Source organism: Lissotriton vulgaris, chromosome 1_1 (assembly GCF_964263255.1).
Source record: "Lissotriton vulgaris chromosome 1_1, aLisVul1.2, whole genome shotgun sequence".
NCBI lineage: Eukaryota > Metazoa > Chordata > Amphibia > Caudata > Salamandridae > Lissotriton > Lissotriton vulgaris.
In genome coordinates this window covers 365912696-365930605 of record NC_141685.1, presented here as the reverse complement: position 1 = coordinate 365930605, position 17910 = coordinate 365912696, and positions in this window count along the sequence as shown.

The following is a 17910-nucleotide window of genomic DNA, read 5'->3' as shown; positions in this document are numbered from 1 at the left end:
TAGCATTGTGTCTATACCAACTGTGCATTGCTAGTCTTAAATATGTGCAGAGTTATGTTGCTGTTACTCATGATGCATGCCATGATTTGCAATGTGCCCAAATAAATTTGTGTTCATGTGTCAGATGTGTACAGGTGACTGATGCATTTTTGTTTATTTTCCTTGCCAACAGCATCATGAACCGACACAGGAGGAGACATAGGCACAGACCAGGAGGGGGGACCCAACCGCAGTGCCACCAGCGCTGAGGAGTTGGAGGAAGCCAGTGGCACGGAGGGTGAGGGGAGTCAGGCGACCGGACCATTTGAAGGGGACCCTTTGAATCAAGCGGAAGGCTCGGCTTCTGACTCCCAGGAGGAGGGGGAATATGCGGCGACAACTTCTTCCACCACTGTGTCTGTCCCCACCTCCTCCCGACCCATCTCCACCCTCCCAGTTGCCAGGGTCCCTTCTGTCCGTGATGCCCCCATGTCTCCTTCATCCCCGGCACCGCAGCCCCTGACCCTGTCTCCCCTGCTGCCCTCAGTGCCAAGTCTGTGGACCTACTCCGGCAGATTCATGTTGGTCAGACATCAATGCTGACTGTCCTCCATGGCCAAACTCAGATCTTGACACAGTTGTAGTCATTCATGGAGGTCATGTCAGCTAACATGTCTGACCAACGTCGGAGTCTATCGTCCATAGACTCCTCACTGACGGCAGCACTTGCCCTCCTGCAGCGGCCCGTCCCACCTACTCCTTCTGACCCATCCACAACCCCCTTACCCATACCTGTCCACAGAACACGCAGACACACAAGATCACACACCCCAACAGACCCACCCAGCACACCACCACGGAAGTCTATGCGCAGATCACCAGGCACCCAATCTCAGGGGGATGCAGGAACACTCATAGGGACTGGGGTCAGATGGCAGGCACGCAGACACATACACTGTCCGCAAGACTCAGAGCCCTCTACCTCCACTCCCATTTTGTCCCCGGGTGCAGGTGGTGATCTGGCGGAACTGGCAGCAGTGTGAAGCGCTGAATATCTCTCCATCTTTGGCGCTGCACAAGCCACTGATTAGGATTCCTCCCCCCCTGCACCCACAACACCTACCCTTCCCTCTGATGTTCCCACCTCAGATGGATTTAGGGACAGAATCAATAATATAGTATCTGAGATCATCCAGTTTATTTTGATGTACTAATTTAAAAATGGCGGGCAACCGGATAAGTTCGGTCCGACTTAACAATTGCCCGCAAGTGCTGGAGGATCTTTTTAAAAACAGGGAGTTTTGTACTGCCAACATAGGCAAGTTGACAGGTGCACTCTAATATGTAGACCGCATACTCGGTTTTGCATGTGTAATAACCATTTATTTTGTTAGGTTTGTTAGAGAAGGGGTCCACAAAAAATTGTTTATTGACCCCAAACTTACATGCCCTACATGAAGTACATTTTACAAAACCTTTCTTATCAGTCAACCAATTTTTAGGATTGGTTACTTCAGGACTAGTTTTTACCAAAGCATCCCGCATTGAGGGTGCTCTTCTAAATGTGATTGTGGGTTGGCTTAAAAGCTCGGGGGATAATGTGATGTCAGTATGCAGGATGGGCCAATGTTTACTAACAATCTTCCTGATTGACAGTTCCTGATTACTAAAAGTAGTAATCAACCTCACTGTAGGCTTTGCACTTATCTGTTCAAGAGTCTCATCCGGCGTGACAATCTCATTTGAAGAAGTACCCTTCTTTAATTTATCTAGGGCTGCTTGCAAATCCTTATGATTATACCCTCGGGCCATAAATCTCTCCTTGGATTCTTCTAAACAAATGTCTAAGTCCTCTTTCCTGCTACAAATCCTTTGGATACGCAAAAATTCCCCATAGGGGATGCTCTTGATAAGGTGTCTGGGATGAGCACTGCTGGCATGGAGAATAGAATTCCCAGCTGTAGTTTTGCGATGTAACTTAGTACAAATGGTCTTATTCTCCACAAAAACTTCAACGTCCAAACATTCTACCCTACTGTCAGTAACCTGCGCTGAAAACTCCAAATTAAGGGAATTGGTGTTTAGTTTGCTGTCAAACTCAAGTGCCACCTCCTTTGAGCCCTTCCACACGACGAACACGTCACCAATGAACCTCCACCATCTGATGACATGTTCAGAAACGTCATCCGCGTGTGTCTGCAAGAGGACGTGTTTCTCCCACCAGCCAACGTGCAAGCACGCATAGATAGGAGAGAAACACGCCCCCTTTGCAACACCCCGGAGTTGATGATAAAGTTCCTTATTAAAAACAAAGAAATTATTAGTTAAACATAGTTCTGTCATGCAGAGCAACATTTTATTCTGTTTGTTGTAGCAAATGTTTCTGTCAGACAAAAAGTGCTTAATAGCATTCAAGCCATCCTGGTGGTTTATGCTGGTATATAGGGAACAGATGTACATCACTAACAAGTGATAGCCATCCTCCCATACCACTTCTTTAAGCTTCTCCAAAAAATGGCCTGTATCTCTAATAAATGAAGGCAGGTTAGAAACATAATCATGGAGGAAAAAATCGATATATTTAGACATTGACTCCAGCAGGCTACCTTGGGCAGAGATAATTGGACGTCCTGGCACTGGGGTAACTCGCTTGTGTACCTTAGGGAGTAAATATAAGGTTGGAGTGATAGGGTACTCAGTTCTTAAAAAGTTGTACTCATCCTTATCTATTAAACATTCCCTTTTCAGCTGTGACAATTTTTTGAATATTTGATCTTTAACCTTTAATAAAATTGGGAAAGCTACCTGCTTGTATCACATATCATCACCAAGCTGTTTTCTTGCTTCCTCAAGATATGCATCACAAGGCCAAAGAACAATATTCCCGCCTTTGTCGGCCTTGTTGATTATGATGTTCTTTTCTTTACCCAATTTGTCCATCAGGCGGGAATATTGTTGCTCCCTATATTGGCCCTTCCTATTAATTGAAATACATTTTCTGTGGAGGGTTTCAAGGTCACTAATAAGACAATCCCCAAAAATGTCTATGGCATCCCTTGCCATAATCGGCATAAATGTGGATGGTGGGCGAAAAGGAGTGAGAGCAGCGCTAGAGGTTGAAATACCCATATCTATCAAATCATCCTGAGTATTGAGAACAACCTCCTCATTCAAATCAGCTAAAACATTTGCTGTACACAGAGTAGTGACATCAGCTACCTGAAACACTGAACTTGGTTGGTTGACTGCAGTAATGGATGTAGCTTTAGAGCTTGCTTTCTTTAGCTTGTGGAACTTAACTAATTTCAACTTTCTGATAAATTTAAAAATGTCAATGCGAGATTGGACATACTTAAAATTACTTTTTGGACAGAAAGAAAGTCCCAAAGACAAAAGCTGAAGTTCTGCAGTATTTAATTCGAGTTCAGTCATATTAATAACAGTATTAGCAGTTGATGTAATCGCTCCCTCTGACTGACTTGTCTGAATTGTTAGTTTCTTTTGGTGAAGCCTCCGCGCCTTCCTCCTCTCTTTGTGCTGTTGGTTGCGCCTCCGACATTTTGGGGCTGTATTTGGGGTACTCTCGGTCTCAGGGTTTGGCGGTGATCCTCTACCATGAACCCCAATTCCTCCGAGGGACTGAAGCTTTGGGGTTCTTGCATGTTTAAATGATGGTCAATCTCATTTGGAATAGATTCCACACTACTAGAAAGCACACTTTCACCAGAAACAGATGTGGCACCAACACCCGTACTTTGATTGATTGAGATTAAAGGAGGCTGAACTTTGTTACTCGCTAGCTTTTTCACATTATCGAAGCGCTTGGCAAAAGTAAAAATACGTCCAGTCTCGTAGTCGCGTTTATCAAGCGCAAATTTGGTTATCTTTTGATTCATTATTATGTTCTCCTGTTTATCAAGGCATTTTTGAATCTCATCTCTTCCCTTCTTCACCACATCCTTTTGGTCAAGTGCATCCAATTCATCAATGAGTAAATCAATTTCTGCCGCAATCTCAACTCGATTTCGGCGTACTTTACTAGCATCATTACCATATTCATTGAGCATTCTAAGTTGTTTGTCGCCCACTCCTTAAGCATCAAGGGGTTAGGCTTTTCAAATGAAGGAGCTATTAACGCACGCAAACCCCTGGGCACCCTTCCAGCCTCTTTTTACTTTTCCAAAGATTTTCGCTCCCACCACTTTGTTAGTTCATTTCTCTGCAGCTTCTCCAATTTCTTAAGCAGGCTTTTAACATCCTTCTCATCAGTTGTTTGCGCCTTCTGTTGTTGACCGGTTACAGTAGTTACCGGCATATTAGCAAACATCGCATCCGCGCGTTCATCGCGGTACCTGAGCACGTCTGTTGTGGACGCCACAGCGTATAGAGTGGGAAAATCAAGTTATGCACAGTTCATTAAAGCAGGCGATCTCTTTCGTAGAGCACGCTTAAGCCCAAGCGCACCTTCTTATCGAATAGGAATCACACACTCCTTCAGATCTTCACACCTGCTAATTGTAAGACAACACGGGCTCCTTCAGCGCTTGGAGTCTAACGCGGCTCACCTGTTCAATAAGCCGACCTGGGTCTTGGAGTCCTCCGACACCGCGATCCTTACTGCTCACTTGCAACCGGCTTACCGCTCACTCTCTCCGCGCTCGGAACTACCTCGCTTTCCGCCTTGCGGGGGGCTGGATGATTGTACCACTTCTGGGTCATATATATATACTTAATAATGCATATGTATATAAATATCCAAACTCCTTTTACACCGATAACACGAGTCACTCACAAGCGGGTGCTGTTGGGCGGCGGTGCCTCGCGTAACAAATAATGTAAATGTTTGTTGATGTCCGTTGTTTGTTTCAATGACCTCAGTGAACACAGATAATGGTGCCGCGCAGCACGTTCATATGTGAACACTGACGAAGGGATTCTTTTCCGAACCGCGTTTGTTCTGTGAATAAATCCTTTGCTGATTGCTGAAAACCCCGTGAGTGCTATATTTCTTCTGACCCGGTCAAGTCAAGTCAAGTCAAAGGATTTATATAGCGCACTACATACCCAGAGGGTTTCAAGGCGCTTAGGGAGTGGAGGGGGATTACTTGTCGAATATCCATGTTTTAAGTTGCTTTCTGAATGCTAGGTAGTTCTGGGTAAGGCAAAGGTGGGTGGGAAGTGAGTTCCATGTTTTAGCTGCCAGGTAAGAGAAGGATCTACCTCCCATGGTGGTCTTGTTGATACGAGGTACAGTGGCGAGGGCTTGGTTTGAAGATCGTAATTGGCGGGAGGGGGTGTAAAAGGACAGTCGTGAGTTGAGGCATTCTGGTCCGATTTCGTAGAGTGCTTTGTGTGCGTGGGTTAGAAGCCGGAAAGTGATCCTCTTATTGACGGGTAGCCAGTGGAGGTTTTTCAGGTGACCAGAGATGTGTTCGTTACGCGGGATGTCTAATATGAGCCTGGCTGAAGCGTTCTGGATACATTGGAGTTTTTTCTGGAGTTTAGCGGTAGTACCTGCGTAGAGGGTGTTTCCGTAGTCCAATCGGCTCGTGACCAGGGCATGGGTGACTGTTTTTCAGGTTTCGGTGGGGATCCAGCGAAATGTTTTTTTGAGCATGCGAAGAATGTTGAAGCAGGATGAGGAGACGGCGTTGACTTGTCTGTTCATTGAAAGTGAAGAATCTAGGATAACACCTAGGTTCCGTGCGTAGTCTGTTGGGGTGGGTGCTTTTCCAAGGGCTTCCGGCCACCAAGAGTCGTCCCATGCAGAGGGGGAGGTACCTAAGATGAGGACTTCTGTTTTGTCTGAGTTCAGTTTCAGACGGCTGTGATTCATCCATTCGGCAACTTCTTTCATTCCTTCGTGTAGGTTAGTTTTGGCGGTGCAGGGGTCATTGGTGAGTGAAAGGATCAGTTGAGTGTCATCCGCGTAGGAGATGATGTTGAGACTGTGTTGGCGTGCGATGGCCGCGAGGGGGCTCATGTATACGTTGAAGAGGGTGGGACTGAGTGAGGATCCTTGTGGTACGCCGCAGATGACTTCAGTGGCCTCGGATTTGAAAGGTGGAAGCCGGACTCTCTGGGTTCTTCCGGTGAGGAACGAGGTGATCCATTCAAGTGCTTTTCCTTGTATTCCGATGTTTCTGAGGCGTTGTAGAAGGGTGCTGTGGCAGACTGTGTCGAAGGCTGCAGAGAGGTCGAGGAGGATGAGGGCGACTGTGTCTCCATTGTCCAGAAGAGTTCGAATGTCGTCTGTTGCTGCGATGAGGGCGGTCTCCGTGCTGTGTTTTGCTCGGAAGCCAGACTGTGAGGAGTCGAGGGATTTGTTGGCTTCGAGGAAGGCGGCGAGCTGGTTGTTGACAGCTTTCTCGATGACTTTAGCCGGGAAAGGAAGGAGCGAGATGGGGCGGTAATTTTTGAGTTCGGTGGGGTCCGCTGTGGGTTTTTTCAGAAGGGTGCTGAGTTCAGCGTGTTTCCAGCTTTCCGGGAAGGTGGCGGATTTGAAGGAGCAGTTGATGACGTCTCGGAGGTGCGGCGCTATGACGGAGTCTGCTTTGTTGAAGATGTGGTGAGGACATGGGTCTGTGGGAGATCCTGAGTGGATGGAGTTCATCAGGCGGATGGTGTCCTCAGTGGAGATTGGGTTCCATTCGTTAAGGGTGTTCGGGGGGGTGAAAGGTCGGCATATGGTTGGGCGGGTTGATCGCCGGGTTGGTTGTCGAAGCTGTTGTGGATGTCTGCAATTTTGTTGTGGAAGAATGAGGCTAGGGAGTCGCAGAGGGCTTGAGATGGGGTAATGTCGTTGGAGTTGGCCGAGGGATTGGTGAATTCCTTGACGATGTTGAAAAGTTCCTTGCTGTTGTGGGCGTTGTTATCTAGTCGATCCTTGAATGCTGTTTTCTTGGCCTTTCGGATTAGTTGGTGGTGTATGCGGGTGGCGTTTTTGAAGGCGTCCTTGGTGCTAGTGGTTGGGTCTTTTTTCCAGGCTTTTTCAAGGGAGCGGCAGAGTTTCTTGGACTTCTTAAGATCATCGTTGAACCATGAGGCCTTTTTGCTGCCAGGTTTGCTTTGACGTTTTTTTAGTGGTGCTAGGATGTCGGCGGTGTTGGATAACCATAGGGTGAAGCTGGCGGTGGGTATCTTAGAGGAATTGGAGCCATTATTATGTATTATTGTGTATATAAATAGATATACATTTTACATTTATATGTTTTTTTACAAATATTTTTTAAATATATATATATATATATATATATATATACTATTTTTTTAATTACTCTTTTCGCCCTGAAAACGAATTCCACCCTGCTCCCTTAACTACCCCAGCACCTCAAAATCCTAACCCACCCTTACTCCTTAAAATACCCCAGCACCCTTAAACACTAACCCATCCTGACCCTAGAAATACCCCTGTACCCTAAAACCCAAACCTAGCCCTGGACCCTAATAATACCCCTGTACCCCAAAACCCAAACCTAGCCCTGAACCCTTTAAAAATACCCCTGTACCCCAAAACCCAAACTTAGCCCTGAAGCCTAAAATACCCCTGCACCCCAAAACCCAAACATACCCCTGAACCCTAAAAATACCCCTGTACCCCAAAACTCAAACCTAGCCCTGAATCCTAAAAATACCTCTGAACCCAAAACCCAAATCTAGCCCTGAACCCTAAAAATACCACTGTACCCCAAAACCCAAACCTAGCCCTGAACCCTAAAAACACCCCTGTACCCCAAAACTCAAACCTAGCCCTGAACCCTAAAATACCCCTGCACCCCACAACCCAAACATACCCCTGAACCCTAAAAATACCCCTGTACCCAAACCTATCCGTGAACCCTAAAAACACCCCTTTACCCCAAAACCCAAACCTAGCCCTGAACCATAAAAACACCCCTGTACCCCAAAACTCAAACCTAGCCCTGAACCCTAAAATACCCCTGCACCCCAAAACCCAAACATACCCCATAACCCTAAAAATACCCCTGTACCCAAACCTAGCCGTGAACCCAAAAAACACCCCTGTACCCCAAAACCCAAACCTAGCCCTGAACCCTAAAAACACCCCTGTACCCCAAAACTCAAATCTAGCCCTGAACGCTAAAAATACCCCTATACCCCAGAACCCAAACCTAGCCCTGTACCCTAAAATACCCCTGTACCCCAAAACCCAAACCTAGCCCTGAAGCCTAAAAATACCCCTGTACCCCATAACCAAAACCCACCCTTAAAATGCCCCTGAACCCCTAAAACATATACCCCAACACCCCCAAACTAAAACCGTATACTTACCTTAAACTTAAATTTTAAAAACATGCTTTTACCATTCATGCATTTACAACGAATTTCGTTGTAAAAGCATGCGTGGTAAAAGCATATAAAATGTAATAGTATGCGTTATAAAAGTATTGCGGAGTAAAGGTACTTGAGTTGTAATGGTATGAGAAGTACCCCAGCACCCTTAAACACTAACCCATCCTGACCCTAGAAATACCCCTGTACTCCAAAACCCAAATTTAGCACTGAACCCTAATAATACCCCTGTACCCCAAAACCCAAACTTAGCCCTGAACCCTAAAATACCCCTGCACCCCAAAACTCAAAACATACCCCTGAACCCTAAAAATACCCCTGTACCCCAAAACTCAAACCTAGCCCTGAATCCTAAAAACACCCCTGTACCCCAAAACCCAAATCTAGCCCTGAACCCTAAAAATACCACTGTACCCCAAAACTCAAACCTAGCCCTGAACCCTAAAAACACCCCTGTACCCCAAAACTCAAACCTAGCCCTGAACCCTAAAATACCCCTGCACCCCAAAACCCAAACATACCCCTGAACCCTAAAAATACCCCTGTACCCAAACCTAGCCGTGAACCCTAAAAACACCCCTGTACCCCAAAACCCAAACCTATCCCTGAACCCTAAAAATACCCCTGTACCCCAAAACCCAAACCTACCCTATAACCTAAAAATACCCCTGTACCCAAACCTAGGCGTGAACACTAAAAACACCCCTGTACCCCAAAACCCAAACCTAGCCCTGAACCCTAAAAACACCCCTGTACCCCAAAACTCAAACCTAGCCCTGAACCCTAAAAATACCCCTATACCCCAGAACCCAAACCTAGCTCTGTACCATAAAAATACCCCTGTACCCCAAAACCCAGACCTAGCCCTGAAGCCTAAAAATACCCCTGTACCCCATAACCAAAACCCACCCTTAAAATGCCCCTGAACCCCTAAAACATATACCCCAACACCCCCAAACTAAAACCGTATACTTACCTTAAACTTACATTTTAAAAACATGCTTTTACCATTCATGCATTTACAACGAATTTCGTTGTAAAAGCATGCGTTGTAAAAGCATATAAAATGTAATGGTATGCGTTATAAAAGTATTGCGGAGTAAAGGTACTTGAGTTGTAATGGTATGAGGAGTGAAGGTATGCGGAATGAAAGTTGCGGAGTGAAGGTGTTTTACCGGCCTTGGTAGAGGCGGTGCCCTGCAGGACATATTTGGGAAGAATGCAGAGCAACTGTCATCCAAATACTATTCCAATGTACATAGCACATGCAACATTGCTACTGCACATCAAGGTACTATGGGGTCTGGTGTAAGCAATACATCCTGGACACATATGCCAGGTTCCTGGCACTTCAAAAACAACCAAGATACATCTGTAGTCTTTTTAAAAACACATTACATGCACACAAAAACAACTGCTGGGCTGCTCTGAGTGAGCACAGCAAGATATCACTGGAGTGACACACATCACCAATCCTGCATTAGAAGGTTGTCATCCCAAACAGACAGCTGACTGCAAGGCACAGACCCAGGTCACATGGAATGTCTAGTGGACATATCATCCAACTTGCTAATGAGTATGTGACAACGCAACACCACTGGAATTGTCACAATTCACACATGCATGCATAATTATGTATGATGCCATCAGACCCAAAAGCCATTGATAAGGCACATGTGCCATGGTGTGCGTACATGCAAAACCATTTCAGTCACAACACAGACACATTATAGATGCACCAAAACACATGCATTTTACGGAACCCAAACAGCAAATGCTATCTTTAAAATTACACACATAACATCATTACGTAGGGACCTGATGAACGTCAAATTGACAAGTCAGAAAGTGCCACGTCCCTGGCATCATGACACAGGTTCCGGAAGTGATGACTGTGCCATCCCAGTGTTTATGTGCATGACAACATGTGCATGATGATACGAATGGGACAAGTGGAAAGGTGATGTGTACCACATAGTGCCCCATCCCACATCACATGTGTCAACAGGTCATCACACATGAATTGTGCAACATGAACTGATATCCTCTGCTATATCAGTGCCTGGCACACCTAGGGCATGCTCATGTAAGAATGAAATGACAAGAACTTGATGGACATTCTAGCGTTAATCATACTGCTACATACCTGTCATTTGTGCACCTTGTATCACTATTGTAATGGTGCCATACGCGATTGAACTGTACCCCTACATTACATGCGTATGTGCGAGACGTTCCACTATTGAAATCGTGCCATACGCGATTGAACCATACCGCTACATTACGTGCGTGTGTGCGGGACGCTTCTCTATTGAAATCGTGCCATACGCGATTGAACCGTACCCCTACATTACGTGCGTCTGTGCAGGACGTTCCACTATTGTAATGATGACATACGCGAGCGAGCCGTACCCCTACATTATGTGTGTGTGTGTGCGGGACGTTTCACTATTGAAATCATGTCATACGCGATTGAACCGTACCCCTACATTACGTGCGTGTGTGCGGGACGTTCCACTATTGTAATGGTGCCATACGCGAGAGAGACGTACCCCTACATTACGTGCGTGTGTGCGAGACGTTTCACTATTGAAATGGTGCCATACGCGATTGAACCGTACCCCTACATTACGTGTGTGTGTGCGAGACGTTCCACTATTAAAATCGTGCCATACGCGATTGAACCGTACCCCGACATTACGTGCGTGTGTGCGGGACGTTTCACTATTGTAATGGTGCCATACGCGAGCAAGCCGTACCCCTACATCACGTGCGTGTGTGCGGGACCTTTCACCCATTGTAATGGTGCCATACGCGATTGAACCATACCCCTACATCATGTGCGTGTGTGCGAGACGTTCCACTATTAAAAAAGTGGCATACGCGATGTGAAGCGCACTGTACTTGTGTGTAGATCACAAAAATACATAGGGGACACCTAGACTACGAGTAGTAGTACCAGAATGCAGGCTGGTTGTCATGGATACTGAGATTTGAGTGTGTGCTACAGGTGTCCTGCAAAAATCAGTTGGGCAAAACTATACAATGTTGCAATGTTGTTGTGGAGCTGAAGCTCAAATTTTGAACCATGCAAATGTGTGTCAGGGCCTTATGTTGAAAGTGATTGGATGAAATGTAAGATGCTAAGTAATGCGGCCTATCACACTGTACTCCTAATACTGAAAGCCCCTCAGCAGCACTGATTTAAGGCTGCATGTGGCTGTGAGAGGGCACTTGCCTGCACAACATTGGAGTGGGCAACACTGCGGCTGTCTCTGCATTCCCTGGACTCTGATTTTGCTCTCCATGGAGAGGGCACCTGCATTCAGTGAGGAGGAGAACCAGGCCTTGCTGGATGCCCTCCTACCAAACTACAGCAAGCTGTATGGGAGACACCACTACTTCTTGATGCCACCCACCTGTCGCTCATGGACAGTATTGACCAGACCATCGAGTCAGTCCTACAACAACTGAGGACTCCTTCAACTCTCCAGAGGGATAGAGAGTCATTACGCCTCTCTGGGGTTGTAGATCCCTCCCCTAATGTGGATTGTACGGGAACTGAGCTACAGGAGGTGGGCCAAGTCGCAGTTCCAACAGAACCCGCAAGCAGCAGAGGGGATCAACCGTCCAAAAGAAAGAGGTTAAGGAAGCTAAAAAGTGCAAAGAGGGCTAAAGTAGATTCAACTATGCAAAACCTGGATGCCAACACAGGCATTCTGGCCTCGCCTGGGGTTACTTCCCCGGGAAACAGGTCGGAACATTCTAGCCCCCCACCAGCTACATCCCTACCAGTGTGTAGAGGGCCATTCATATTTGGTGGGCCCTCCCCCAATACCACAGACTTGCCCATCAGCTCGCTTACGGACATTTTCAGGAACTTACTGAATCCTCTGTCGGAAAAATTGGACTCGATAGAGGCTAGACTGATGGCTATAGAAAACATCCATAAGAAAAACGGTCTTGGTCCGGGGGAGGGTTCAAATGTACAGAGGACCCCCAGGGAGATTGCCAGGAATAGTCTTCCGACCCCTGCAACAATTACCCAGGCCCCAAATGTTTTATCAGTCCAGCCAGGGGTTATCTCTAGCAACAATATTGTTCCTGTCCCCCAATTGCTTCCATCGACATCCCAAATGACGAGGCCCCCCGTTCCTGCTCCTAGAAGGTCTAAGCAACCGGCACCGCCCCAACAAACGAGAGAGGAAAGCTCAGTCAACGGCCACACTGGCCGTCCCATCAGCCCCAACGCTAGGCGCAGGATGGTTAATCTGCCCCCTGAGGCAGTGGCATACACTGCGATTATGGTGGGAGTGCCTGAGCTTACCGGTGGTGCAAAGGAGCCGCAGGACTCGCTGCGAAATAAGGTAATTAGTTGGCTTAACATCAACAGGCCCCTTCCACCTAACCTAAAAGGAGATGTTTTGATGGTCAGAAGGGTTCCATGGATTGGATCTACTCCCAAGAATAGAGTGGGGGACTGCATAATTGTTAGTTTTAAAAGCCCACAGGTTGCCCCATACATTTGCAATTGGCTTGTTAGGGCTGATAACACCTCCATTGAATTAGTGTCTCTTTCACACTTTTATCCAAATGCAGGTAACCCAGCTGTGGGGAGGGAACAGGGGTGGACTAGAGTAGGCTTTGCAGTGGATGGCTCACGATACAGGCCCAAGCACAGTGTATTTTCCACTCATGGTAATTTTATCCACCCGAACAGATTTTCCTGCCTTGATCAGGTGGATTGACCACAAAAGGGTGATATTCAACAGGCCCCAGAAAGATCTGTTATTGGGGTGGTAGGCAGGGGGGAAGTGAGAGATGCTCATGTGACTAATAACAGGGCGCAGGATCTCGCCAAAGAGGGAAGGGCTCCTCTTAGAAGCATCAGGGGCCTAGCACAGCTACCACTCAATACCTCGTTACTAATTCGACACCGGCAGCTGTGGTTGTACAGTCTCCCACATTGGCTGCCACAATTGTCCCGGGAAACCCTGACCCTCCCTCAGTCATCGCACCAATTCCACCTGGCGGGGCAGGATGCCCACCACATGGTCCAGGGTTGAGAATTCTCTCCTGGAATGTGGCGGGGATCACAAATAAGGTAGACACACCAGACTGGGATCTCCTGATAAACGGCAGCGATGTTTGCCTTTTTCAGGAGACATGGGCGAGGGAACCCCAGGGCAGAAGGGGGTTCGAAATCTTCGAAATCCCAGCAAAGTGGAATGGGAGGGGGAGGCCCTCGGGTGGCTTGGCGATCTGGGTAGCGAGTCACATTGGGTGCCAGGCGGAAAAGATGGACACACTTTCGCAGGATATCCAGTGTGTGTTGCTTAGATGGCCTGGTAGAACAACATGGGCCATTGTCAACGTTTACTCGCGCCCAGTCGCTGCTCCCAATGAATCCCCCACTCTAGACGAATTGTCATCCTTTCTAGGTCAACTGTCAGGTGACCACAAGATAGTGATGGGAGGGGACTTCAATTGCCACTTCGAACCCCTAGAGGGATTAAAAGAGGGTGCCCTCACCGCTGAGGACGACTATTGGGGAGTCCCACCCTCGTCTTCACCCCACCCTAAATCCTGGTCCCCGCTGGCAGTACAGCTTATGTCCCTTACCTTGAACTTCGCAATGAGGGCTTGCAATGGGCGTACTCCGTCCGATACCCCCTCATTGTGTACTTTCAATAGAAAGGACCATGAGTCAAGGCTGGATTATATATTAATAGACATTACCATGTGGCCTACAATTCACGACTTCAGGGTGCTGCCAAGGACAGATAGCGACCATAATGCCCTACAACTGGAGATTCAGCATCCCGCACCTCTAGATGTGCTGTCCACTACTCCGTTCGGCGACGACTGTGGGGACTTGCTTCTCTCCACAAACAGGCGCCGCGTTAAATGGGGAAAGTTGCTTAATACAGGCCGTTCCCAGGCAGTCCACCTCTCCACCTTCTCTGCCCCTTTTACCCCCCTCACTTGTGGTGTTCCCCAGGGTTCAGCTCTTTCCCATCTCCTCTTTAACTTATATATGCAACCACTCATGGCATCCCTTCGTCACTCCCCAGCTACTATATATAATTATGCAGACGATTTGCAATTGATTTTCCCTCTGGACACCTCACCCTCTTCCCGTCTTAATATCCAAACCACAATGCTACTCATCTCCGATTGGATGGCTCATAGCCAACTCAAGTTGTATCCGTCTAAAACGGAACGTGTTCTGGTGGGCGGCCCTACCAACCCTTGGGATGACAACTTTTGGCCCCCTTCCCTTGGCTCCCCCCCTCGCCCGGTCAGCACTGTGAAAAGCCTAGGAGTGATCATCTCTGAGGACCTATCTATGAAACCTCAGATCTCTTCAGTAACATCATCCTGCTTTTTCCAGCTGCGCAGGATCCGCAAGATCTGTAGATTTCTAACCAGAGAGGCACTCATACTAGCCTTTTTGGCTTTGGTCATCTCCAGGGTTGACTTCTCTAACATCTTGTATGTGGGGATCCCTGCCTACCAGCTTCAAAAACTTCAGCTAATTCAGAACTAGGCTGCCCGCCTGGTGTTTCACCAACCCAAACACCAGCATGTTTCCCCCCTCCTGAGGAGCCTTCATTGGCTCCCGGTGGCTAAACGGTGCTCCTTCAAACTTGGCTGCACCATATTCAAATCTCTTGAAAATCACGCCCCGAGTTCATCTCCTCTAAACTCAAGCGATACCTCCCATCCCGCAACCTTCGATCCTCTGCCGATAATCTTTTATGCATTCCATTGAACCGCCGCAAAAAACACGGCGGCCTTCGTTTTTCTTTTTTAGGCCCCACCTTTTGGAATTCCCTCCCTTCTTCCTTTCGCCATTGTCCCACCTACGAACTGTTCCGAAAAACCTTGAAAACTCACCTCTTTAAGTCAGCCTTTGAGTAATACTTTCTGCCTCGGTTCGTTATGTCTGTTATGAGCGCCAAGAAACCGTCTCGGTGTACGTGCGCGGTACAAATTTTTTAACATAACATAACATAACAGTACAGAAGATGGTATAAACAAGTTATACGGTTTAGCATTCCCCAGGTTTAAGGAAGTGGATGATCTTATAAACCAACCGAGACCCACTGATTACAACGAGAGACTAGCTAACATTCATGAGGAACTAGTGAGGGGTCTTGCCGAGGTTTTCCATCCGGTGGTACCGTCACGTAGGAAAAAGACTCGTACCCCGACCTGGTACAACTCTTCCTGTAGGAAAATCAAGTCCGAGTTAATTGCTACCATTAAAGAGGGCTCTAACAAGGCCAAGGTTGCAGATCTCAGGAGGGAGTATAAAGTAGCAATGGCCAATGCAAGGGCGGAGTGGGATTGGAACCATTGGCATGATCTGTCTGAAGCCTTAAATGCTAAAGACTCTAGGAAATTTTGGGCCCTGGTGAATACTGGGACGGGGGAACTCAAATCCGCAGTGGAGCCCAATATCGCCTCCTCTGTCTGGGAGACCCACTTTGGGACACTTTACCAAGATACCATCCTATTGCCCGATGGAGTGGCGGTTGAGCCCCCCATCTCCTCGGAAGTGGCCCTGGATTTCTCCCTAGGTGAGGTGGTGATTGCAATGGAGCGCTTAGCGCTGGGAAAGGCCCCTGGGTTAGATAAGTTACCGGGGGACCTCTTTAGACATCACCCTGAAATCTGGGGCCCGTACCTTCTTATTCTTTTTATTGCCATCTTAGGAGGTATGGCGGTCCCCTGCTCTTGGCTGGGGGCAGAGATTGTGCCAATATACAAGAAGGGGTCTCCTCTGCTCCCGGCCAATTACAGGCCGATTAGCCTCATAGATGTCCCCCAAAAGCTTTTCGCGCGCCTTTTCTTGAACCACCTGCTAGACTGGGTGGAGGCCAATGATATCATGAGCCCTCTTCAGGCTGGCTTCAGAAAAAACACGTCGACCATGGACCAGATTTTCCGCCTCGTCCTGCTTTACTGGAAGACGGTGAGGTTGGAGGGGGGAAGGCTGTACATGGTCTTCGTGGACCTGAGGTCAGCCTTTGACCTAGTCCTGCGCAAGAAACTCTGGGAGGTCCTGGAAAGGTTAGGAGTACCCCCCCAGATACTCAGTATCATAACTAGGCTACACGAGAACAACTATGCGCAGGTTAGGTGTGGGAGGGATGGCAATCTCTCGTCCAGGTTCCCTGTCCGTAGAGGGGTGAGGCAGGGTTGTGTCCTGGCACCGACCCTGTTTTGTCTCTTCATCAACAACGTTATATCCCATCTATAAAACGTAAAGGACAATGATGCCCCACATTTGGCAGGCAGGAGGGTTCCGGCAATCATGTTTGCCGATGATACCCTCCTGCTTTCCAAATCCCCCATGGGGATCCAGAGGATTCTGGATGGATTTGGTCTTTTCTGTAGACAACATGGTCTAGAGGTAAACACAGAAAAGACCAAATTCATGATATTCAATCCACCAAATAAAGCCAGGCCCAATCCCACCCTGGGTACTGCCAGCCTTGAGAGGGTTACTACCTTTACATACTTGGGGGTAACACTACAGGAAAATCTATCATGGGACCGACAGATAGCAAGATCAAGGCTTAAATTGTCCCAGTTGTTGGGCGCAATCTTGAAGGTGGCCATCACTTCCACTTTTAAGCCTATAAGCCCGGCACTCGAAACTTATCGGACTCAAGCTAAAGCAGCAGCTATGTATGGGAGTGAGCTATGGGGGTATAAGGCAGGCCAAGATCTGGCGAGAGTAGAAAATAACTTTCTTAGATGCCTACTAGCTCTTCCACGAGGCACACCACTCCTGCCATTGAGATTAGATATGGGTCTCCCCTCTATTGCTGAGGAGCTTGTGTCAAAGCCAGTGAAGTTTTGGCACAGGCTTTGGTCCACAAACGAATTACACCATTATAGGCAGGACCTTATCCATGTCATGAGCCTGAATCGAAGTAATAAAATCCCCTGGCTTGCTTTTGTAAAAAATGAACTGCTCACTATGAACTTATCTGAACTATGGGAGGATCCCGTGCAAGGTTGCCAAAAGGTCTCACGCAAAGGCCTGACCCAAATCTACAAAGACAAGAGTCTCTCACTTTTGACGAACGCTCAAAATAGCGGCACCCTCACAGTGCGATTTCTGGAAGCCAAAAATTTGTATGTATTTGAACCTTTTATGGATTTTATTTTCCCCATCCTTGCAAGGAAATTGTTTGTACAATGGAGGTTAGGCACACTCCCCATCAGAAAATTTACCCACAAATGGATCATGGGGGGTGATTAAATGTGTCCATGTTGTAATACCTACGAGGAAGACGACCTCCATATTATGTTTGTGTGCCCTGCCTATCACAGACCTAGAAAATACTGGATAGCGCCGCTCTGCAGAAATTTGGGGTTTAGAAATTACTCACAGGCATATAGAGTAATGAAAACCAGCACTCTTGGCCACATTGTGTTCGCAATAGCCAAATTTCTAATGGCAGTATGGCTAATCAGGAAGAAAAAAGCCCCTTAAACTGTGGTCACTGATATGATATGCATTTTATTTCCTTGCTGGATAAGAAGGGAACTTTTTATAACTGTTTTTTAATATGTATTTTAAAATGTATGTTATTGAGT